General features: G+C 40.5%; 1 pseudogene; it reads left to right on the top strand.

Moving 5' to 3' along the window:
• The first annotated feature begins 10,407 nt into the window (after positions 1–10,407).
• On the top strand, positions 10,408–12,726 carry LOC101600172 (annotated as a pseudogene).
• The last annotated feature ends 12,785 nt before the right edge of the window (positions 12,727–25,511 follow it).

Genomic DNA, 25,511 nt, shown 5'->3' with positions numbered 1-25,511 from the left:
AAATTTTTTTTTAAAGATTCTAAGTCAACATACCATAGAGATACTTGCACATCCATGTTTACTGCTGCATTATTTATAGTAGCTAGGAAACTAAACCTGTGTAGATGTCTAGTAATAAGTAAAAGGTCGAGCTGGGCGTGGTGGCGCACGCCTTTAATCCCAGCACTTGGGAGGCAGAGGTAGGAGGATCGCTGTGAGTTCAAGGTCACCCTGAGACTCCATAGTGAATTCCAGGTCAGCCTGGGCTAGAGTGAGACCCTACCTTGAAAAATCAAAAAAATAATAATAATAATAAGTAAAAGGTCAAGGAAAATGTAGAACAGATACATAATGGAATTTTTGTCTGTTTGTTTGTTGGTTGGTTGGTTGGTTTTTGAGATAGGGTCTCACTCTCCTTCAGGCTGACCTGGAACTCACTCTATATTCTCAGGGTGGCCTTGAACTTTTGGCGATCCTCCTACCTCTGCCTCCCAAGTGCTGGGATTAAAGCCGTGTGCCAACACACCCAGCTCACAGTGGAATTTTATTCAGCCATAAAGAAAAATGAAATCATATTTGCAGGAAAATAGATGGACCTGGAAATGAGCACATTAAATGAAATAAACCAGATCCAGAAAAATACATGCTTTCTCTCATATTCATTACCTAGATTAAAAGTTGTATTCATATGTGTGTATAGATGTATGTATATGTATGATAACTCAAAAAACCAAAAATAGATCATGAAAGCAATATTAGGGAGAAAAGAAAGGGTACTGAAATACATGTGGCATGAAAGCAGAAGAGTGGACTATTTGGAGGGAGGAAGGAAACAAGTCAGAGAAGGAGCAGGGAGCGTGGGGACAGCAGTAAGGAACAGCAGTAAGGAACAGCAGTAAAATGAAACACATGTATGAAAATGCCATGATAAAACCCATTATTTTGTATGTTAACTTCAAAAAATTAAGAAAAGGACACAGATTCACCAGATTCTGAAAGGACTCCCTTGAAGAACAAATATCTCAGAGACCAGTGGGGAGAAGAGTTCCTGCCCCAGCCTTGGGGCAGACACACTCCACATCATCAGAAGATTTCTGCACTTGCTTTGGGGGCAGATTGGCTGGTCTTGCCTCCAAGACCCACTACTCCCTAGCTAGGTCTCCCTAGCTGTAACACCAAGGTCTCCCTTTGTTATCCCAAGGCCTGTCAAGAGTTCGGGTTATAACCACCTTTGCACACCCACAGCTGCTAGAAGCCCAGTTGTTGTTCCAATTGTTATATTCCTGTGTAAATAATTCTTGGGGATTTTTGTTGTTGTTGTTTCTTTGTCTTATTTTGTTTTGTTTTCTGAGGCTGAATCTTACTGTAGCCCCAGGCTAGCCTCAAATTCACAACAATCCTTCTACCTCTGCCTTCCAAATGCTGAGATTAAGGGCATGTGCCACTACACCCAGGTAGCTCATTAAAATAATAATAATAATAATAATAATAATAATAATAATAATAATAATAAAGTAAGGGCTGGAGAGATGGCTTAGCAGTTAAGGCACTTGCCTGCAAAGCATAAGGACCCAGGTGGTACATGTATCTGGAGTTCTTTTGAGTGGCTAGAGACCCTGATCTGCCCAATCTCAATCTCTCTCTCTCTCTCTCTCTCTCTCTCTCTCTCTCTCTCTCTCTCTCCCTCTGTCAAATAAATAAATAAACTAAATATTTTTTAAAAGTAAGAAAATAAACCAAGCGTGGTGGTGCATGTCTTTAATCCCAGCATTTAGGAGACAGAGGTAGAAGGATTGCCAAGGTCAGAGTGAGATTACCATGTGAATTCCACATCAGCCTGGGCTAGGGAGAGACCCTGCCTCAAGAAACGAAAAAAAAAAAAAAAAATTAAGAAATAAGAAAATGTAGTTTACATGCACAATGGAGTTTTGTTCTCACAAAGAAGAATGCAAGTATGTCATTTTCAGGAAAATATACGGGACTGGAGATAATATTACATATGATAATATAAGTATATAACATCACATATGTCATACATAATACATATATGTCATATATATGTGGAAAGTCCTAATAAAATCCATTCTTTTCTATGTTATATATTTTAAAAATAATAAAATTAAAAGCAAGGGCATTTTCCCTTTCAATGTGTATTTTAGGTGAAAGGAGACTTTTCTGGTCTGAAAGAGCCAAAACTGTGCTTTTTATAGTACATGAACAAAATGAACCTTAAAAAAAAAACACAGATTTGCCTCTTAAAAGATCACAGAATTACAGTTAAAAGGGACTTAAGGTTACTTTCTTCACACCCCCTTTTGGGACTTACCCTCATGATATTACCTTCCCAAAGTGGTTACCTGGCTTTTTGAACCTATGTGAAAAGTTAATATTTCTTGAGGTAAGACCCTCCATCCTCTGAATGTTCTGACTTTGAAAGTTCTCTTTTATGTTTAGCCAATATGTCTCTTTAGATTCCACTCACCAGTTCCTACCCTAACCCAGGGGGCCACACATAACCTTGGGGTTACACTCAAACTTTTCTACAAAGTAGCCAGTAAATATTTAAACAGAACTGCCTAAGTCCCTCCAAGTCCTCCTTTCTGTAGACTTCAATAAGTTTGTATCCTTTCTTTTCATCTCACAATTGGAAAAACTTTACTATACTCAACATAAAAGTAATGTAATGACTGTAGCAAGCTAAAAAACTATAATGTACATAAAATATGAAGTAAAAGCCCTTCTTTTAATCCTTTCTCTTAAAATAACCACAACTGTTTATTTATTTGTAAGCAGAAAGATAAGAGAGACAGAGAGAATGGGTGCACCAGGGCCTCCAACCACTACAAATGAACTCCAGGTGCATGTGCTACATTATGAATCTGGCTTTATGTGGGTCCTGCAAACAAACTCCAGTTTGCAGTGGCTGAAGGCCCTGGAGTGCCCATTCTATCTTTCTCTCAAATAAATAAATTAATTAAATATTTAAAAAATATATTAACTGTGGGAGTTGGAGAGATTGCCCAGTGGTTAAGCTGCTTGCCTGCAAAGCCTAATGACCCAGGGTTTGATTCCGCAGGACCCACATAAAGCTAGCTGAGTTCCTTTTTTCTTTCTTTCTTTCTTTTTTTTTTTTTTTTTTCTGAGGTAGGGTCTTGTTCTAGCTCAGGCTGACCTGGAATTCACTATGTAGTTTCAGGGTGGCTTCAAACTCATGGTGACACATGACTTTAATCCCAGTACTTGAGATGCAGAGGTAGGAGGATCACCATGAGTTCGAGGCCACCCTGAGACTACATAGTGAATTCCAGGTCAGCCTGAGCTAGAACAAGACCCTACCTCAAAAAAGCAAAAAAAAAAAAAAAAAAAAAAAAAAAAAGGTGGGAACCCTACTTTCTGATGACAAGTCTCCTAATCTTCACTATGACTAAACTCATGTAGATCCAAACACCCTGATGTGATGTACTGACTGGTAAACCCTAAATCACCTTGTTCATCACTAGAGACAGAGGTTTAGGATGAAGGAGGGGAGAGGGCTGGATTCTAGAAACAAAGTTAGATTATTGTTGCCAAGGAAAAGAGCTATTACAAAGGCCATCAGCAAATGACTACTGCAAATCTCACATTTACTGCTGACCAAATGAAATGCCAATCAAAACCCTGCTGTCTTTCTCACAGAGGATATAAGTCTGTTAAGGTGTGAATATAAAATGGCTCCCTGAGACTTATGTATCAAAACCTAAGTCTCCATAAAGTAGCACTATCTTGGGAGGTTCCCAGACACTAGGTCTTTTAGGAGATGGGGCCTCACAAGAGGAAGAAGGTTACTGAAGGTAGGCCCTTGGGCTATGTTGGCCCTGACCTCTTGCTCGCTTTCAAGCAACCATGGCTAGAACATGTGTCCTCTGCCACATGCTCCTGATGCCTTGCTGTAAGTCCAGAGTAAAGAAACCAAGGACTGTGGACTAAAATTACTGAAACTGTAAGAAAAAATAAATCTCCCTAGCCAGGTGGGGTGGTGCACACCTTTAATCCCAGCACTTGGGAGGCAGAGGTAGGAGAATCACTGAGAGTTCGAGGCCACCCTGAGACTACATAGTGAATTCCAGGTCAGTCTGAGCTAAAGTGAGACCCTACCTCGGAAAACCAAAATAAATAAATAATAAATTTTTCTTCCTTTAAGTTGTACCACTGAGCTATTTATTGGGTCACTGTGATGCAAAAGTAACTAGCAAAAGGTTAAGGCCTCCAAGTCCTGGAAAAATGACAGAATCATCAGCCTTCTCTTCAGGTGAATATGGATGAAGTAGAACATAGACACATTGATATCAAGCCCTACTAAAGAATCCATTGTGCCCTGGCTCATCAGTTAAGGCACTCAGCTGCAAAATCTAACAACATGGGTTTAATACCCCAGTGCCCACATAAAGCCAGATGCACAAAGGGGCACTTACATCTAGAGTTCATTTGCAGTGGCCAGAGGCCCTAGCATGCCCTCTCTCACTCTCTTTCTCTCTGTTTCTCTCTCATGCTCTCTTTATGGTGTATGTGTACGTGTGTGTGTGTGCATGTGTGTGTGTATGTCTGCTTACAAATAAATAAATAAAAATATTTTTAAAAAAGAATCCAACCGGGCATAGTGGCACACACCTTTAATTCCAGCACTCAGGGGGCAGAGGTAAGAGGAACACCGTAAGTTCAAGGCCACCCTGAGACTAGTAGTGAGTTCCAGGTCAGCCTGAGCTAGAGTGAGACCTTACCTTGAAAAAACAAACAAACAAACAAAAGAATACAATAAAGAGGCCTAAATACAAGCTGGACTCTGGACAAAGGGGTGGCACTCCCTTTATCCCAGACCCCATGCAGGTTTAAGGCCCCAGACCTTGTCCAGAGACAAATGGCCAATTTGTCTCTGACAAGGAAAAGGGAATAACAAACAACATATAATTTTGGTTTTCTTTATAGTTCCTATCTTTTAAACACCTGAAGTTACCTCTGTCAGATAAAATTTCTCACTAGACAAAAAGGTCAAATGAGTAAACTGACTCAAGGTATTTGATCAGGTTATAAACTCTTTATGAAAGATAAGCACCAGACTTGCCTAAAATGTATATTAAGGTAAAAGCATATGATAGAAATGCATCAAGTAAATGATCTCTCTTCTCTCTCTCTCTCTCAAATATCAACACAGGGTATGATCCCTATACTTAAGGTAATACAACCAAAGATTACCTTTAAAATAATACCCGTTAGTTCCTATACCATTCTGAAACAGACCAGGAGAGACCCATATCCCAAGCTTCCACAGAGGGGACAAGGAAAAAAGCTCCTAGGAACTCTCCCCACCCCAGTAGAGCATTTAAGCTATCAAGACAGGAGTAAGGGTAGAAATCTTCATACTTAGGCTTTAAAATAGCAGTGGCAGTCCTTATATGCCATGATGTAAGGCACATGCAGAGGCTGGGGAAATAGTCTGCAGGAACTTGAGCTTGGGAGCTGGCCTTGTAGGATGAACATAGACATTCTATCTTGGATCTTCCTTGCTCCAAGAGACACATAGATCACACTTTGTGTCCCCTTTTGATTGGGGAAAAAACAGGGAAATTTGGGTTAGGACTCCTATAGGAAGGAGATTTTTTTAAAAAATAATAATAATTTCAGCTGGGTGTAGTGAAGCATACTTTGATCCCAGCACTTTGGAGATAGAGGTAGGAAGACCTCCATGATTTTGTGATCACACTGAGACTACATAGTGAATTCCAGGTCAGTCTGGGCTACAGCAAGACCCTACCTTGAAAAGAAAAAGCCAAAAAAATAACCCTAATTTCTTCTCCAAAATGTGGCTGGAGGAATGTCCCCTCCAACAAGAAGATTCAAGACAGCATGGGCATAACCTGACTCCAGATTTTTCTTTCACTTTCCTCCACTTCATTTTAGATGGGATAATCAGCTTCCATGATACCTCAAAAGACTCTGCTAGCTTGTCTCCTTGAAAACTGGGCTCATTTAGACAATACAAACAACAGCAATTCCCATTACTTTCTCCAGAGACTTGAGGAGATAATGGAGCAGGAAATTCTTCTTAAAGATAAATTTTTAACTTAGTCAGCACCTCATATTCCTAAGAAATTACAAAAATTGGTAGCTGAATCAGATAAGAGCTTAAGTTGCTCCACATGGCAACTTCTATTTGTCATAATTGGGAAGCCAAGAAAAAAAAATGAGAACAGAAATGAAGATTAAAAAAAAAAAAAAAAAAAGGGAGCTAGGTGTGGTGGCACACACCTTTAATCCCAGCATTCTGCAGAGGCAGAGGTAGGAGGATCGCCATGAGTTTGAGGCCACCCTGAGACTACATGGTGAATTTCAGGTCAGCATGGGCCAGAGTGAGACCCTACCTCAAAAAAAAAAAAAAAAAAAAAAAAAGTCACCAGGAGATCATAACAGCAATGAAGCTTGTTGAGGGACAGTTTTAACTATTGAAACAACTGAGTCTTAAAATAAAGGTTCATGTATAAGTGTTTAATTTCCAAATATGAGGTCCTCATAACTACAGACATTGTGGCTCTAAAGATAGCTCCTGTTTTATTTATGCTAATTCTATCAAATGATCATCACTGGGTTTAATCACTTAGGTTTAAGTGATTTAATTTCAGTCAGTATAACTTTTATCCTCTGTCAGGTAAAATATGTTGGAATAGCTTGTCTAAGCTTTATCAATTTTAAGTCATGGGTAAGACAAAAAATTGTTTTATGTTAATAAAAATTCCTATTATACATAAGATCAATTGCTATCCAAGATTACACTGAAAACATTGGTTGTTAAATACTGTTTTCTCTCTCAAAATAGATTTGTCAAGGATTGTATTAGAGTTTAGCTGTTTTGACACAACAATGACTACCAGGGTCTAGCCCTGACTTGAAGGAGGGTCCTGGAAGAGAGGTTTTAAAGGGAGTGGTGCAATAATGACTCGAAGTCAAGTTCTGGTGCAAGCTGACAGGTTAATGCTGAAGGCAGCTGAGTTTTTCCATCTCTCTTTCTCTCTCTCTCTCTCTCTCTCCCTCTCTCTCTGCTTTCCTGTTTTGTTTTGTTTTGTTTTCTCTTTTTCCATTTTTTTCTCATTTTTTTTGTCTTTTTCTCTGTTCTCTGTTTTTCCCTACTTCTATGCTTCTATTCTGCCATAGCTCTTAGCCTTAGTCTTTCATTTTCTGATCATGTCATGCAAGAGCAAACTTCAAGAAAGGTACAGTTTCACAGAATTCATAGAAACTTATTGTTATTCCTTTATATCAAACAATCCCATAATTACTCCCCTCAAGTAAAGTCGTCAGGCCCCTATAATGATTAACTGTTTTCACACTTTCCCCATGTATGTGCAGTCAAGCACTTGTGATTTCCTGAACTTCTACTTTCAATTATTATATTAAAGGTGAGAGACAAAACAACCACAAATGGGGGTTCCCATCATTAATCATTGATCCAGTAGATCCATTTATCCCTCAATCATTTATTTTGAATTTTCCTTTCCATGTCTCTCCAGTACTTAGATTTTGGTCCCCCTAATTGAACTCTTTCTGACTTCAGTTGTTTTTCTGTAAGGATTCTTGGTAAAGAGTCATAGTTTGCTGCAATTGCCACCATTTAGAAAAATTAGTCATTGAACAATGTTTACATTGTTCCAGGAGGTTCATTGTTTCCTCCTAAGTGTACTGGACTCCATGCCTGACTTTCTTTAAGGCGTTTAAGGAAAACAATTATCTCTGACCCATTTTCTTATTTTTCCAATTTTATGCCAGAGCCTCTTTTAGATACATTGACCAAAACTTCACTAACACCAATTTTTACTGGAAAAGTAAACTTAGAGATTGGGACACCAAGTGAAAGACAGAGAATGATAAACATTATACAGAAAACCAGATATCTGTAGTGTAGAGAGCCAAAGAATTTTCTCTAAAGGGGCCACATTGGACTTCAGGGAAGAGACAGCTGGGCTGGAACTGTGTCATGCAACTCTTCAGCACTCAATTCCTCGTGATCCTGAAATGGCATGCTTGCCGTCTCTAGTAAATGACCAGATTCTGTTCCATTCTACATATAGTAACTAGCTTATTTCTGAAATCTCAAGTCCAGTACTTATAACAAAATTAACTCTTAAGACATATTCAGTGCTTTAGGGTACAGCCTCATGCTCAAACAATGGTCCTCATTTAAGAGAAATAATTTCAAGCTCTGTGGTTCTGTTTCCAACATTCTCTGAGTAAAATCGGTACCCACACAGGTATCTGCACTAATCAGAAATGTGTTCAAAACAAGTACCAAGTCATTATACTATCTTATTTGTTCTTTTGCTAACAATTTATAGGTTAAATTAATTGGTTTAGATGCATATTATTTTCAAGAGTGATAACAGGTTCTGCCTATATTTATAGCCATCAAATGTTTAAAGGATAAGACATGCCTGGTTTCTATACTTCAGATATGGTCTAGGCCATTCAACAAAATAATTTAAAACATTTGTATCATTCTTTTTTATATATTTTATTTTTTATATATATTTTAGAGAGAGAGAGTGAGAATGGGCTTACCAGGGCCTCCAGCCACTGCAAATGAACTCCAGATGCATACACCCCCTTGTGCATCTGGCTTACTTGGGTCCTGGAGAGTCAAACTGGGATCCATTGGCTTTGCAAGCAAATGCCTTAGCACTAAGCCATCTCTCCAGCCCCACATTTATGTCATTCTTTAACTGGATAGGTTTCACTAATCAAATATGCTACATATGTACACCCTTCAAGTTTGGTGTAGCATCCTTTCTAAGTGTTCTAATAATCTATGTAGAAGCCAAAGCCAATTGGATTCACTGGAGGTAAAAAGCCCAATATTAGCAGGCGTGGTGATGTATGCCTTTAATCCCAACACTCGGGAGGTAGAAGTAGAGGTAGGAGGATCATCACGAGTTCGAGGCCACCCTGAGGCTACATAGTGAATTCCAGATCTGCCTGAGCTACAGTAAGACCCTACCTCGAAAAAACAAAAAAAAAAGGCCCAATATTTTGGCCCCTGCTCCCAGGTCATGAGGCCACTGGAGATGATGGGACACTTTTTTTTTTTTTTTTTTTTTTTTTTTTTGGTTTTTCAAGGTAGGGTATTGCTCTTGCCCAGGCTTACCTGGAACTCACTATGTAATATCAGGCTGGCCTTGAACTCACAGCGATCCTCCTACCTCTGTCTCCCAAGTTCTGGGATTAAAAGTGTGTGCCACCACACCCAGCTGATGGGACACTTCTACACTGTCCCCCTTGTAAGTCATCTGTCTTCCTTATCAGGGAGGATACAGAGACCCAGAAACAAACAAAAGTACTGCTGTACAGTCTGAAACAGGAGAATCACAACGGAGTAAAAATCAGTCCTCTTGGATTCCCAAAGAAGGGAAAGCTGCTTTGCCAGCATGGTCCTGACTCATCCTAATAGACAACACCAGTATTAGAAAAGCTATAGGGCTATTCCCGGGTCCCTAAAGTCCCCTTTGGAGTGCCATTAGTGACCTCCAAAATTAATCCTTGATTAAATTTTGGCTATCTGCTTGGTCTTAAGCATTCAGAGAGAAATGCATAGTCAAAGATAAAGGGATACCTCAAATATTATATAAATGGTCTATTAAGTAACACAAGAGCTTTCCAAAAGGAGAAACAAATAGGGCCTTAAGACATTTTGTCCCCATCTCTAATAGTTCTAATTCTACAATAAGGAAAAACAATCATAGATGTCAGAATGGGTATTTTCAAATCTAAAATATACATATGGAAGACTCTGACCAAGGATTGCTTAGTTTAAAAAAGCTTCCTTATACTGGAAACAATGGTTAGTCCCTTCTGACTTGTGCCAGGAGATCATTAAATAAGCTCTGAGGCCAAAAATATATTGTACAGCCCCTACTGGCACCCAGTGATTCTATAGTACCAACCTTTGGCCCTAGCTACCCCCAGAACAAATTTTAAAAGGTACAATCTGGGCTGGAGAGATAGGTTAGTGGTTAAGGCACATGCTTGTGAAGCCTAACTAAGGACCTAGGTTTGATTCTCCAGGTCTCACATAAGCCAGAAGCACAATGGTGGCACATGCATCTGGAGTTTATTTGAAATGGCTAGAGGTCATGGTGCACCCATTCCCCCTCTATCACTCTTTCTCTCTCTTCTTCTCTGTCTCAAATAAATAAATAAAAATAAAAATCTTGAAAAAGGTACACTCTGGAAGACAATTACACAAAATATGGTATATTCACCATTATCAAGATTAAATGTTGGGCTAGAGAGAGACCCTACTTTGAAAAAAAAAAACAAACAATTAGCTTGGGCTCTACCTCAGGAAGGAGGACACTAAGAAGGCACTGAACCAAGCAAAGATGCGGGGGAGGCACCCATGTGGGGCCCATGGCCAGGACCACCAGCCAGCTATATGATACCATTCCTATTCAATTAAGCACAGTATTATGTGCCCACCCATCCCCATCAATGGTGAGGTCCCAGACTGAGTCTGGCCTGGCCTCTGACATTCATAGTGGTGTCAGCAGGCAGGAACCCACCATGGATGGCACCACAGCTGAATTCTGGCCAGGTACCACTCCCGTGCAGCATCCTGCTCAGCCACCACCACAGCTTTGCAAGAAATGGCCTACTAAAGACTTCCAGTTTGGGTAAATACTTGGTAAGGGCTCTTTTCTTTTCTTTTTTTTTTTTTTTCTTTCTTTTTTTTTTTTTTTTTGGTTTTTCGAGGTAGGGTCTCACTGTAGCCCCAGATGACCTAGAATTAACTATGTAGTCTCAGGGTGGCCTCAAACTCTCAGCGATCCTCTTACCTCTGCCTCCCAAGTGCTGGGACTAAAGGCATGAGCCACCATGCCCGACAGAGCTCTTTTGACAGGACCTTAAAAAACAGAAAAAAATTGTTTAAATTAAGATATGCACATCCAGATCACAGATTTTTGAACAGCAAAAGTATTATCTTCAGAGAGAAAACAAGCCAGGGCCAACTCATTCATAGGAACAGCTCAGTATGTTTCTCCAGAGCTGTTTACAGAAAAGTCAGCCTGTAAGAGTTCAGACCTTTGGGCTCTTGGATGTATACTGTACCAGTTTGTGGCAGGACTCCTGACACTCAGACGTGGAAGTGAATATCTTATATTTCAGAAGATTAGTAGGGCTAGATAGATAGCTTAGCGGTTAAGGTGCTTGCCTTTGAAGCCTAAGGACCCAAGTTCAATTCTCCAGGTCCTACATAAGCCATATGTACATGGTAGCACATGCATGTGGAGCTTGTTTGAAGTGGCTAGAGACCCTAGTGTGCCCATTCTCACTCACTCATTCTCCCTCTCTCCTTCTCTCCATCTCTAATAAATAAATAAATGAAAATAATATATTTTTTAAAAGATTATTAAACTGGAATATGGGCTGGACAGATGGCTTAGTGGTTAAGGCATTTGCCTGCAAAGCCAAAAGACCTTGCTTCTATTCCCCAAAACCCATGTAAGCCAGATACACAAGGTGGCACATGTATCTGGAGTTCTTCTGCAGTGGCTGGAGGTCCTGGCATGCCAATTCTCTCTCTCTCAAATAAATAAAATAATTTTTAAAAAACTGGGGCTGGGAGTGGTGGTGCACACCTTTAATCTCAGCACTCGGGAGGCAGAGGTAGGAGGATTGCCATGAGTTCAAGGCCACCCTGAGACTACTAGTGAATTCCAAGTCAGCCAGAACTAGAGCGAGACTCTTATCTTGAAAAGAAAAAAAAAAAAACTGGGATATGATTTCCCAGAATAATTCTTCTCTAAGGCAAGGGACCTTGTGGAAAAGCTCTTGGTTTTAGATGCCACAAAGTGGTTAGGCTGTTAAAAGATGGAAGGGTATGAACCCCTCAAAGCTCATCCATTCTTTTATTTTATTTTTTCTGGTTTTTTGAGGTAGGGTTTCACTCTAGCCCAGGCTGACCTGGAATTCACTGTGTAGTCTCAGGGTGACCTTGAGCTCATGGTGATCCTCCTACCTCTGCCTCCCAAGTGCTGGGATTAAAGGCATGTGCCACCACGCGTGGCTATCATGCATTCTTTGAGTCCATCACATGGGAGAATTTGAACCAGCAGACGCCTTCAAAACACAAAGCTTACTTGCTAGCCATGACAAAGGAAAATGAAGACTACTATGGCAACTTTGACAATCTCATGAGCCAATCTGGCTGCATGCAAGTGTCATCATCCTCCTCATCCCACTTCCTCTGTTCAGTGGATGGCAGCTCACCCCACAGGCTGGGCAGCAACGTAGAGCAGTACATTAATGATTTAGACTTTAGCTGTCTTTTGAACTGAACTTACAGTTTTCCGTAAATGAAAAGAGGTTGTTATTGGAGAAGCAGACCAGTGGAAACCCTTGGCACCAGTTTGTAGAAAATAATCTAATAATAAAAATGGGTCCAACAGATAAGCAAAAGGGTTTATTTGCATGACAGTGGCAGTTACTACTAATAGAAGAACCACATTTATATTACATTGATCCTGTCAACAATGTTCTGAAAGGTGAAATCCATGGTGATGAGAACTCTGGCCAGAGGCCAAGAATTTTAAAACTTTCTTTGTCCACATGCCTAACAGGACATATTGCCTGATGGATCCAAGTGGGAATGTTCACATGTGGTGCAGAAAGATCCAGGAGGTTTGGAGGCAGCAGTACCAGAGCCACCTGGATACCACCGTGCAGTGACATGGCTTGTGGCCAGAATGCCCTTTGCTGCCATGACACCTGCCCCAGCATGGCTCAGCCACCACCCAGGATGCTTCCAGACCACCTGCCAGGAGAATACAGACAGTTCTCTTTTCTGCCCACTCCCATTGCAATAGTACTCTTCACCAAGGAGCTTCTACACACTTCTGTTGGGGTGGCCACCAGCTCACTATGGATTCAGGGTTCTTTGTATGTATACTCTTTTCCTCAAATCCCTCATGTTTGGCCCTAGAGATGTGACCAGGCTAACATGCCCCCTGACATGACTAGGGGCAGGATTTGTGTGGTCCCTGCCTTACATCAAGCAGGCTGTGTGGTAGGCAAATGCAGATAGCTTCAGCAGTAGAACACCCTCATTGGGCTCTGCTTCTGCCATCTACCTCCTAGCAGATCACCAATGAAGTTGGATACCAGGACAGGTGTTTGTCTAGGAGGGGTGCTCTCAGACTGCAGCTCAGGCAGCACCAGCTGGTCATTGCCGAGTACAGTCCTGCCCTATACCTGGGTTACAATCTCTGTGTGGAAGAGTAGAACCACAAACCTTCCTGGAAATCTTTGTGAAGATTTAAATGTGAGGGCTGCATGCCCTCTGAAGCAGGATCAGAGAGGATCTTAGTATCAGAATCTCCAGGATATGTCAGCTCACTGCCCAGCCTCACATGCTCCTATTCATGCTATGGGTAAATGCTTCTGAGCTAGGTCTGTTCTGACATCTATGTTGAAAATCTAAAGCTTCCTCAGATTGCCTGGTCACATAAAGGGTGGACTTTGCCTGGAAAGAATGTTACCATTGTCCAGCATATGGGAACAGTCCACATAAACCTGAGCCTGCCCAATTTGGTATTCTGTTCTAGTTTTAAAACCACATCCTCTAATGCTATAGTAACAGTGTTCTGCTCTATAATATAGATGTCTGGAACATACAAAAAAAATTAAATGTTGTGTACATATTCCTGATAACTCTGCTAATATCTCATCTGGTGTTTTTTTCTTTTGTATTTCATAGAAGTTATTTTTAATGGGACTTGATCTCTTCTGTGGAAATTTTAAATAAACGTTGGCTATCAATCAATCTATTTTGTTTATGTAAAATATTATGGTTGTACATTCTGCCCTTGACCACTAACTTCATATGCCAAGTTTCTACAAAGTTCAATGTGTCAATATCTGACTTCAGAGATGATAATTTTACATTGTACAGATTTTAACCACTATTGGCTTTAATTTCTGTCAATCAATTGCACCAGTGATAATCATAATGGACTATATAGAAAACAGAGGGCAGTATGTCCTTCTTAGCAAAGCCATTCATCTAGACCTAGTGCCTAAGTCTTGAGATTTGTAATCAAACTATGTAGGTTAAACTGGGAAAGTTATTCAATCGTTCTATCTGACTGTGGATTAAATGAGATTAATATTAGGACCTGAGCCACAGGGTCCTTGTGATGACTGAAGCATACTGCAGGCAAAGGGGTTCATTTATATGGCATATAAAAGCTATGTAAAAACTGATAACTCTTTTTATTTTTTGACAACTTCTGTAATTATTTCTAATCTATTTTGAAATTAACTAGTTTCCTCAAGCCCTTCGTTTTTATTTTTTCTCTCTTCTCTTCCATTTCTCTCTTCCTACTTCTCTCTCTCTTTCAGTCTCACTCTGTAGCCCAGGTTGGCCTCAAATTCATAATCCCCCTGTATCAGTTTCTTGTGAGAAGAGGCATGTATGCATGTTATATGCTACTGATAGGGACTAGGAGTAAAGTAACCCTGTTTTATAGGCGGCTAGTTACAAACCCAAAGAGAATAAACAGATAATCTGTCCTGACAGAGCCAGTGAATACAAAGGTTTTTTAAAGAACAGAGTCTGGGAACTAAGTTCTAAAAAAGTTCAGACCCATCAAAAGGCCTAAAACCCAGACTCATGTTGATCCACACATACAAAGCAACCAAACTTTTGTCTAATTCATCAGCCTATCAAAAGCTTTCATGTACATTCAAAGTAACCAATTATTTGTCCAACTCATCAATGTATCAAGAGCCCCTCCAACACATTGAAAATAATCAATCCAATTCATATGCCCAAGTGTATCAAATCACTAGCCAACCAGAAGACCCAACATATATTCAAAGTAACCAATCCACTCCACCTGGTCCTGGTGCTTAATTTATATCTCCAAGGGTACAACAATCCCTGATCTAAGTCACTATGGGCCTGCCTACTCAGAGACCCCCTTCTAACTCAGGAGCTTTTCTGCTTCAAGGTCACTTGACTTTCTAACAAACCCTTGCAACTTGCTCTCCTGCTATGTCTGTACTTGGTATTCTTTGTGATCACTGGACAACAAACTCAAAAGCCATTGGCTTGAGGAGTTTTAATGACCATTGAGTGTACAGCACTGTTATCCCTAAGCTAAGCCCATCCAAGAAAGATTCTATCATTCTCAAAACCCACAACACCACTACATCTGGCTTGAATCTTTCTTCCATTTTTTGTTGCATGTGTGTGATATGTGATCTTTGCACATGTGTATACAAAAGCATGTACCCCATGTGTATGCCTTCTGAGATCAGAGGAGAAAAATGGAACATTGGGTGTTCTCTTTTCACTCATCCATGTAATTTTTCATTCCTTGAGATAGAATTTTGACCTCAATCTAGAGCTTCTGTTCATTAACAAGCCCCCAAAATTCTCCAGTCTCTGCCCTCCCACAGACTAGGGTTATAGACATGCCATGCCTGGCTTTTTATGTGGTTCTGGGGAGCTAAACTTGATGGTCTCTGACCAGAGATGCCTTCATGCTTGAGTAGCAAGCATTCTTAAGTGCTAAAACATCTCTCTAGCCCATGATATTTTTAAAAAATACCACATTAGGGTCTGAAGAAAAAAACTTAGTGGTTAAGGCGCTTGCCTGCCAAGCCTAATGATCTGGATTCAATTCACCAGTACTCACATAAGCCAGATATACAGAGTGGTACATGAATCTGGAGTTCATCTGCAGTGGCTGGAGGCCCTGCCCATTCTCTCCTTTTCTCTCTCTCTCTCTCTCCTCTCCCTCTAATCTCTCTGCTTGCAAATAAATAAATAAAATATTTAAAAAAAAACTTTAGGGCTGGAGAGATGCGTTAACAGTTAAGGCGCTTGCTTGTAAAACCTAAGGACTCAGGTTCAATTCCCCAGTACTCACATAAACCAGACACACGGGGTGGTACATGCATCTGGAATTCATTGCAGTGGCTAGAGGTCCTGGCATGCCCATTCTCTCTCTCTCTCTCTCTCTCTCTCTCTCTCTCTCTCTCTCTCTCTCCTCTTCCTCCCCCCTTTCTCTCTCTCAAAAAAAATAAATAATTTTTTTTAAGACTTTAAGGGCTGGAGGGATGGCTTAGCAGTTAAGGTGTTTGCCTGAAAAGCCAAAGGACCCAGATTTGATACCCCAGGATCCACATTAGCCAGATGTATGGGGGGCACATGCCTGGAGTTCATTTGCAGTAACTGGATGCCCTTGTGCACCCATTCTCTCCCCCACCTTCTCTGTCAAATAAATAAATATGTAATTTTTTTTTTCGAGGTAGGGTCTCACTCTGGCTCAGGCTGACCTGGAATTCACTATGCAGTCTCAGAGTGGCCCTGAACTCTTGGCAATCCTCCTACCTCTGCCTCCCGAGTGCTGGGATTAAAGGCATATGGCACCACACCTGGCCTAAAAATTTAATTTTTTAAAAAAGACTAAATATTCCCACATTGGGAGAAAGCTTCAACACTTGATAGTTTGATGAATATATTCAAACTATCTAAACCATACCATAGTTTCTTCAAACTTGTCAAGACATTGCAAGTTAGTGAAAAACTTAAAAAGAGATTAAGAATTATATATGCCACATGATCCTGAAACATATTATTTACTATAAAGAGTATCATTGAACAATTAGCAAAACTTGAAAGCCAGAGTGGTGGCACATGCCTTCAATCCCAGCACTTGAGAGGCAGAGGTAGGAGGATTGCAATGAGTTTGAGGCCACTCTGAGACTACAAAGTGAATTTCAGTTCAGCCTGGACTAGAGTGAGACTCTACCTCAAATAACAAAACAAAGAAAGTAAAATTGGGGGCTGAAGAGATGGTTTAGCAGTTAAGGCGCTTGCCTGCAAAGCTTAAGAACCCATGTTTAATCTCTCTCCACATCCCATGTAAGCCAGATGTGCAAAGGTGAGGCAAGGTCACATGTGACCACTAGGTGGCACAAGTGTCTGGAGTTCAACTGCAGTGACTGAGCCCTGGTGTGCCAATTCTCTCTCTCTCTCTCTCTCTCTCTCTCTCTCTCAAAAAAAAATTTTTTTTAAAAAAGTAAAGTTTGATTTGGGTCTAAAGATTAGAGGGGAAAAATATTCCTCTATGTAAAATTTTTGATCTTAGATCAACACAGAGAAAAATCAACTCCTACCAAATCAGAGATCCAGAGACCCAGAGGCCCCCAACACCTCATCACTGAAGCAGACCAAAAATGAACCCGGCTCAGGGAAATTTTGTGCAAGAGGGGCCAGAAAGAATGTCAGAGCCACATGTTGGGCCATGATATGCAGACATTTATCCTACCCATAACAGTGGGCTAACTCCAGATTGCATGACCCATATACCTCAACAAGGAGGGGCCAAGGGGAGGGGGTAGGTAATGGATGTGCCTAATAATGATACCAAATTGACTGTATTCCCTGGATACAAAACTAATAAAAAAATCAAAAGGAAAAAAAAATGATTTTCATGGGCTGGAGAAATGGCTTAGCCATTAAGGTGCATGCCTGCATACCTAAAGACCCAGGTTCAATTCTCCAGGTCCCACATAAGCCAGATGCACATGGTGGTGCATGCATCTGGAGTTTGTTTGCAGTAGCTAGAGGCCCTGGCATGCCCATTCTCACTCTCTATCTCTTTCTCTCTCCCTCTCTCTGTCTCTAATAAAAAGTAAATTAGCTGGGCGTGGTGGCACACACCTTTAACCCCAGCACTCAGGAGGCAGAGGTAGGAGAATTTCCATGAGTTCGATGCTGTCCTGAGACTACATAGTGAATTCCAGGTCAGCCTGGGACCAGAGTGAGAACCTACCTCAAAAATACAAAATCAAATAAATTAATTAATTTTTAAAAAAATTTTGGTCTTCATCATTATTTTACAGCTATTAAGAAGAATGTGTTTTTCTTTTTCTTCAAGGTAGGTTTTTCCTCTAGTCCAGGCTGATCTGGAATTCAGTATGCAGTCTTGGTGCCTCAAACTCAAGGCGATCCTCCTACTTCTTGCCTCCCAAGTGCTGGGATTAAAGGCATGTGCCACCATGCCCAGCTTTAGAGAATGCTCTTGGTTGTAAGAAATGTGCACTAAAAATATGAGTGGAAAAGACCAAAAACATTGTCTGAGGCTGGCCTCAAACTCATGGCAATCCTCCTACCACTGTCTGGGATTAAAGGCAAGTACCACTACATCTGACAGTTTTTTAAGGGATTGGTACTGTATTTGCAACTTTCAGTAAGCTTGAGAATACTTTAAAATAGACGGGGCTGGGAGCACCAAGTGAGCCCAGAGAAGTGATTGGAGACAAAGCAAGCTAAATAAATGAAATTGTTTCATCTTAATAAAATAACATAGAGCTGGAGAGATGGCTCAGTAGCCAAGGTGCTTGCCTATAAAGCTTAATGACCTGGGTTTAATTCTCCACTTTCCACAGAAAGCCAGATGCACAAGGTGGTACATAAATCTAGATTTCATTTGCAGAGACTAGAGGCCCTGGTGCGCCCATTCTTCCTATTCTCATATTTCTTGATGATAAACCTCTCCATATTTTGACAAGGATATCAATGTATGTGTCTAGAAATCTCTTCTTTTCTTTTCTTTTCTTTTCTTTTCTTTTCTTTTCTTTTCTTTTCTTTTCTTTGAGGTAGGGTCTCACTTTAGCCCAAGCTGACCTGGAATTCACTATGTAGTCTCAAGCTGTCCTTAAACTCACAGTGACCCAACCTTCCTACTTTTACCTCCCAAGTTCTGGGGTTGTGTATGCCACCATGGCCAACTAGAAAGCATTTTAAGTGTACCATAGCAATAATGAAAATGAAAGGAAAAGTTATCAACTTCCAGAAATCAAGAGAGGGTTTTGAAACAAGTCTTGAATCCTAGATTTAGTAATTTCTAAACTGATTTAGCCAGGTGTACTGATGCATGACTTTAGTCCCAGTGCTAGGGAGGCTGAAGTAAGAAAATCTCTATGTATTTGAGGCCAACTTGTGGCTGGAGTAAGTTCCAGGTTAGCCTGAGCCAGAGCGAGACCCTGCCTCAAAGAATAAATAGATGGTCAGTAGATAGACATAGATAAACGATTCATTCAGTGGACTAGAAGTACAGGCACTGGATGAAGAACTAGGTTGGGTAAATATAAATAAATTAATTAAAATTGAATGAATAAATGAATGGATAAGCTGATATTTTTTCCCCAAAACACATTAGGGCAAAGTGTAGAGAACTCAGATAAGTATGCACAGCTGTTAGAGGATGCATTCCTTTTTGGCTACAATGGCTAGGCTTGAGGCTTACTGTGTAGAGCATTTCTCAGCATGTAGTCAAGCCAGGTAGACTGGTGTGTACCTGTAAGCCGAGAACTTGGGAAGACATGGCAGCAGGATTGCTGCAACTTTGAAGCTAAAATTATACACTGAATTTCAGGCCAGCCTGGGCTTCAGAATGAGGCCCTGTCTCAAATAAGCAAACAAACAACAACAATAAAATGTGGTCCACAAAAACAAAGAAAAAGAAATCTATTGGGTTTTTTTGTTGTTAGGTTTTTTGTTTGTTTGCTTGTTTTTGTTTTTTGAGGTAGTGTCTCACTCTAGCCCAGACTGACCTGGAATTCACTATGTCATCACAAGCTGGCCTCGAACCACAACAATTCTTCTACCTCTGCTTCCCAAGTTCTGGGATTAAAGGCATGCACCACTATGCCCAACAGAAAAAGAAATCTTAAAGTACATATTGAAGTACAGAAGGTCCCAGATGCAAAGCAATCCTGAGCAAAAGGAACTAATACTAGAGCTGTCATTATACCTGATTTCAAGATGTTATACAGAGCCATAGTAACAAAAACAGCACAAACAGCACAGTACTGTCACGGAAATAGACACACAGATCAATGAAATAGAATGTAGGACCCAAATATTAACTCAATTAGCTACAGTCATGAGAATATCAAAAATATACATTGGAGGGCTGGAGAGATGGCTTAGCAGTTAAGGCGTTTGCCTGCAAAGCCAGAGGACCCAGGTTTGATTTCTCAGGACAGACGTTAGCCAGATGCACAAGGGGACACACATGTCTGGAGTTCATTTGCAGTGGCTGGAGGCCCTGGAGTGCCCATTATATTTCTCTCTCCCTCTCTCCTTCTTTCTCTGTAAAGAAAACAAATAAATATATTAAGTATATATATATGCACACACATACACACATTTGAGAAAACAAAGCCTCTTCAATGAATAGCATTGGGGAACTGAATATCTGAAAGTAGAGAGAGACTAGATTCCTTTTTCTCTCTGTACAAAAATCAACCCCAAATGGATGAAAGACATTAATGTAAGACCTAAAACTAAAACTTTTAGAAGTCAAGAAAACACTTTAAGATATAAACATCATAAAAAGCATGCTGAATGGGACTCCAGTTACTCAATAAATAATACCAACAATAGACAAGTGGGACCTCATGAAATTAAAAACCTTCTGCATAGCAAAGGAAGCAATTAATCAAATAAAGTAGATGCCAAAGAATGAAAGTCTTGGCTAGCTATAAAACTGACAGAGAACTGATATCTGGATTAAAAAAAAAAAAACTCTAATAACTAAACATAAACCAAACAACTCAATCAATAAATGGGCTAATGAAAGGAACAGAAAGTCCTCAAAAGATAAAACACAAATGGTTAAAAAACACATGAAAAAAATGTTCAACCTTACTATCTATAAGAAAACAAATAGCAGAGATTCATGGCTGTAAAAATTGCTGAAAATAAATGACTACTGGGTGCTCAGCTTCACACAGGACATCAAAACTAATCCTTCCAGCCGAGCGTGGTGGCACACGCCTTTAATTCCAGCATGAGGCAGAGGTAGGAGGATCACCATGAGTTCAAGGCCACCCTGAAACTACATAGTGAATTCCCAGTCAGCCTGGGCTGGAGTGAAACCCTACCTCAAAAAAACAAATTTTTAAAAATACATAATAAGCCGGGCATGGTGGTGCACGCCTTTAATCCCAGCACTCAGAAGGCAGAGGTAGGAGGATCTCTGAGAGTTCGAGGCCACCCTGAGACTACATAGTGAATTCCAGGTCAGCCTGAGCCAGAGTGAGACCCTACCTCGAAAAAACAAAAAAACAAACAAAAAAAAATAATAATCCTTCAAATTCTCAGGGAACATCATGGAAAAGAGGGAAGAAAGAATTTAAGAAGATGAAAAGCAGGGCTGAAAAACATTGTCTTCTGGACATGACATGGCTCTCATGAACTCATAGCAGCTGTGATTTATAGCACAAGACTGAGCCTGTCAATACTTCATCATTGATGGGGAAAGGATACCACATCTCAGACTAACTAATGGCAGCTAATAGTTGCTGGGTGAAGGGAAATCACTGGTGAGTTGCCCATTCCACAGTAAATAATCCTCCACCCATGATCATACAAGCAACCATAATTTTACTCAGTGTTTGCAAAAAGGCATGAAAAAGCCGGGTGTGGTGGCACACACCTTTAATCCTAGCACTTGAGAGGCAGAGGTAGGAGGATTGCTGTGAGTTTGAGGCCACCCTGAGACTCCATGTGAATTCCAGGTCAGCCTGTGCTAGAGTGAGACCCTACCTCAAAAAGCCAAAACAAAAAAAAAAAAAGGGCATGAAAATAAGATGGAGGTTAATGGAGAATAAGAAGGGTGAGAAACATGAAATTACAAAGATTTTTCACTGCAAAGGACACAGTGAAAAAAGCAAAGAGGCAACCTACAGAATGGGAAAAAAATCTTCACCAGCTATATATCTGATAGAGGATTAATATCTAGTATATACAAAGAACTCAAAAAGTTAAATAATAAGGAATCAAACAAGCCAATCAAAAAAATGGGCAATGGAGCTAAATAGAGAGTTCTCAAAGGAAGAAATACAAATGGCAATATAAGCATCTAAAAAAATGTTCTATGCCACTAGTCATCCGGGAAATGCAGATTAAAACTACATTGAGATTTCATCTCACTCCTGTTAGATTGGCTACAAACATGAAAACAAATGATCATAAATGTTGGTGGGGATGTGGAAAAAAAATGTTGGTGGGAATGCAATCTGGTCCAGTCATTGTGGAAATCAGTGTGGAGGTTCCTAAAACAGCTAAAGATTGATCTACCATATGACCCAGCTATAGCACTCCTAGGCATATATCCTAAGGACTCATCTCATTTCCTTAGAAGTACATGCTCTACCATGTTTATTGCTGCTCAATTCACAATAGCTGGGAAATGGAACCAGCCTAGATGTCCCTCAACAGATGAGTGGATAATGAAGATATGACACATTTATACAATGGAGTTCTACTCCATGGTAAAGAAAAATGAAGTTATGAAATTTGCAGAAAAATGGATGGGTCTGGAAAGGATTATACTAAGTGAGGTAACCCAGGCCCAGAAAGTCAAGCACCACATGTTCTCCCTCATATGTGGATTTAGCTACAGATGATTGGGCTTCTGTGTGAGAAGGAAAAAACTTAGTAGCAGAGGTCATTCACTGTAGCAGATTTTTGCACTTTGTCACTGGTGGGGGATGCTAATTGATAACAGGACAGGAAAAGCCTATTTGAGGACAGGTAGCAGAAGTTTCTGTACCTTCCTCTCAATTTTTCTGAGAACATAAAAAATGATGTAAAAACTTGGGGCTGGAGAGATGGCTTAGAGGTTAAGCGCTTGCCTGTGAAGCCTAAGGACCCCAGTTGGAGGCTCAATTCCCCAGGACCCACGTTATCCAGATGCACAAGGGGGTGCATGCGTCTGGAGTTCATTTGCAGTGCTGGAGGCCCTGGAGAGCCCATTCTCTCTCTCTCGCTCTCTCTCTCTCCCCTCCCCCTGCTCTCAAATAAATAAATATACAAATAAATAAATAAAAATTTTTAAATGATGTAAAAACTAACATATATTCTTTTAGTGCTTAACAATGCTCATCTCTAAATCCATGTGAACATTTTTTACTCTCAAAACTAGAATGGAGCTAACAGAACAATTTACTCTCAAGGCAGGGAGGAAGCACACACAGCATGTACTTTGGCAGGACTCCTCAAAATAGACACCCAGACCAGAGACCTGATGTCTTGACAACTCCCATACAGCACGTCAACAGAACATACCACCCAGTTAGGTGCCATGACTAGTGATAGTCAGCTATGGAAAGCAATATTCATGAGCACAGGTGCTATGTTGCTACAAAAGATACCAAGTTATTTCAGAAAGTGCAGTTTTGTATACACACCAGTAATTTATAGTTCTCACAACATTCTTTGTCCAGGGGAATTTACTGAGCAGGGTCAAATTTATTATAAAGAACAGTCTAATTAATAACACCATTGGCATTTTTTATTAGGTTCTGGGGAAATATAATTAGAAAGTTAGCCCAACTTCCAAATTGCCCACAAGTTTGCTAATTTTACCCATTCTATGTTGCTTTCCCAACTTTCCATAAAATCACTGAAACAGAGAAGAACAAAAGTCAAAACCTAAAACCAAGACTGATTATTTTGGAGCCAGGAATGAAGAGAAATTATATTAAGCAATAGAATCTATGACTCAACATTTATGAGAGAGACTACATAAAATAATTACCTAGCTGGATGTGGTGCTGCATGCCTTTAATCTCAGCTCTCTAAGTAATTTTTTTTATTTTTATTTATTTATTTTTTTTTTGGTGTGTCAAGGTAGGGTGTCACTCTGGTCCAGGCTGACCTGGAATTAACTCTGTAGTCTCAGGGTGGCCTTGAACTCACGGTGATCCTCCTACCTCTGCCTCCCAAGTGCTGGGATAAAAGGCGTGCGCCACCACGCCCAGCTTTTTTTTTTAATTTTTTAGGTAGGGTCTCTCTCTAGCCCAAAGTGACCTGGAATTCACGTAGGCTTGGGCTGGCCTCAAACTCACAGTGATCCTCCGTCATCAGCCTCCTAGTGCTGCATGGGATTAAAGGCATGCACCACCGAAGGACCAATTCCTGAATTGACATTTCATTCACACTGTTGGGAGAAGTTTCTATTGGCCTCATATTTTTATATGTCTTGTGAACACATTGACAACTTTTGTTCTAAACTAAACTGTTTTCTAGAGAGTTTGTATAGTGTAGTGTTGAGCTGAGAACAGAGAGAAATGATTGACAATTTCTATTAAAACAAAATAATTATTTTATTTAATTATTTCCCAGATATCCCAACACTGGAAGACACTTATCACTGAAAACTCAGTTGCCACCTGGAAAAAGATGACTACTTGACAGTTTTATACTTAAGGCCTCTCTTGCAGCTTTTTGCCCTAGTTTGCCTTACAGAGCACCAGCAGACAAGCCTGGAGTAGTGCGCTGGTTACTGTGTTTGTTCAGCTCCTCCCAATCTTTCCTCCTTCCTCCAGAGTCTAGTTTCCACTTGAACTCCACCCAGGAGAGGCACCAGCAGAAGAATTGAAGATGGAAGGAAAGGGAGGGGTTGCAGTCAACTTCAAGTCCTGGACAGATATCTGAAATACCCAAAAGCAGTTTATGGGATGATATGGTTTATTTCAGACTTACAGAATCCAGGGGAACAGCATCAATAGCAAAAAGAAACTGGCTCACTTCCACAAATGCAAAACAGAGACACACCATCAAGCAAACAGCAAGTACAACCAGCACAGACAGCCAGAGCTCCGTACTGCTCTCCACACACCTTACTACTGGACTCAAGATCCAATCCCAAGCACATCTTAGGGCTGGATCCCAAGATTTGCCCCCAGTGACCCATCTCTTCCATAGTAGGGCTCTTCATACTGGAAACCAAAGATTGCAGCCTGAGCCTATGAGGCCATGCATTCAAACTACCACAAGAGGGTTTGGGCCCTTTATTCTCTTCTACCCTCACTCTGCCAATTTCAGCAGTGAATGCTTTCCTCAACTTTCAGACAGAGTAATTCATGGGTGTTCTTTCACACACAACACAGATCTCACCAGGTTCCATTCACACCATTCTTTCCCTTACCTTTATATATATATATATATATTGGGGGGGAGCTCGAGGTAGGGCCTCACTCTAGCCCAGTCTGACCTGGAATTCACTCTATTCTCAGGGTGGCCTCAAACTCAGTGATCTTCCTACCTCTGCCTCCCGAGTGAAATAAATATATTTTTAATGGGAAGCATAAACTGGGTGTGGTGGTGCATACCTGTAATCCCAGCACTCACGATGTGGAGGCAGGAGAATCAGATCAGTATCATCCTCAGCAATATAGTAGTTGAAGGCCAACCTGGGCTACATGAGACCATTTCAAAAAAAAAATCAAGGGCGGGGGGGGGGTGTGAGGGAAAGCATGAACAAATGCTACTATCAGTATGTGTGAGGTGAGGCCTAGGAGCAGACAAATGTCAGCTCAAAGATGACCTTACAAGACACATCATGGATCTTGGACTTGCCCTGTAGGCTCTATAGAAACCCTAAAATACTTCAAGTTTCAGCTTTAAATTTATCATGCTGCAAAAA

The sequence above is a fragment of the Jaculus jaculus genome, chromosome 7 (assembly GCF_020740685.1).
Source record: "Jaculus jaculus isolate mJacJac1 chromosome 7, mJacJac1.mat.Y.cur, whole genome shotgun sequence".
Classification (NCBI taxonomy): Eukaryota; Metazoa; Chordata; class Mammalia; order Rodentia; family Dipodidae; genus Jaculus; species Jaculus jaculus.
This window is presented reverse-complemented; position numbering and strand designations above follow the sequence as displayed.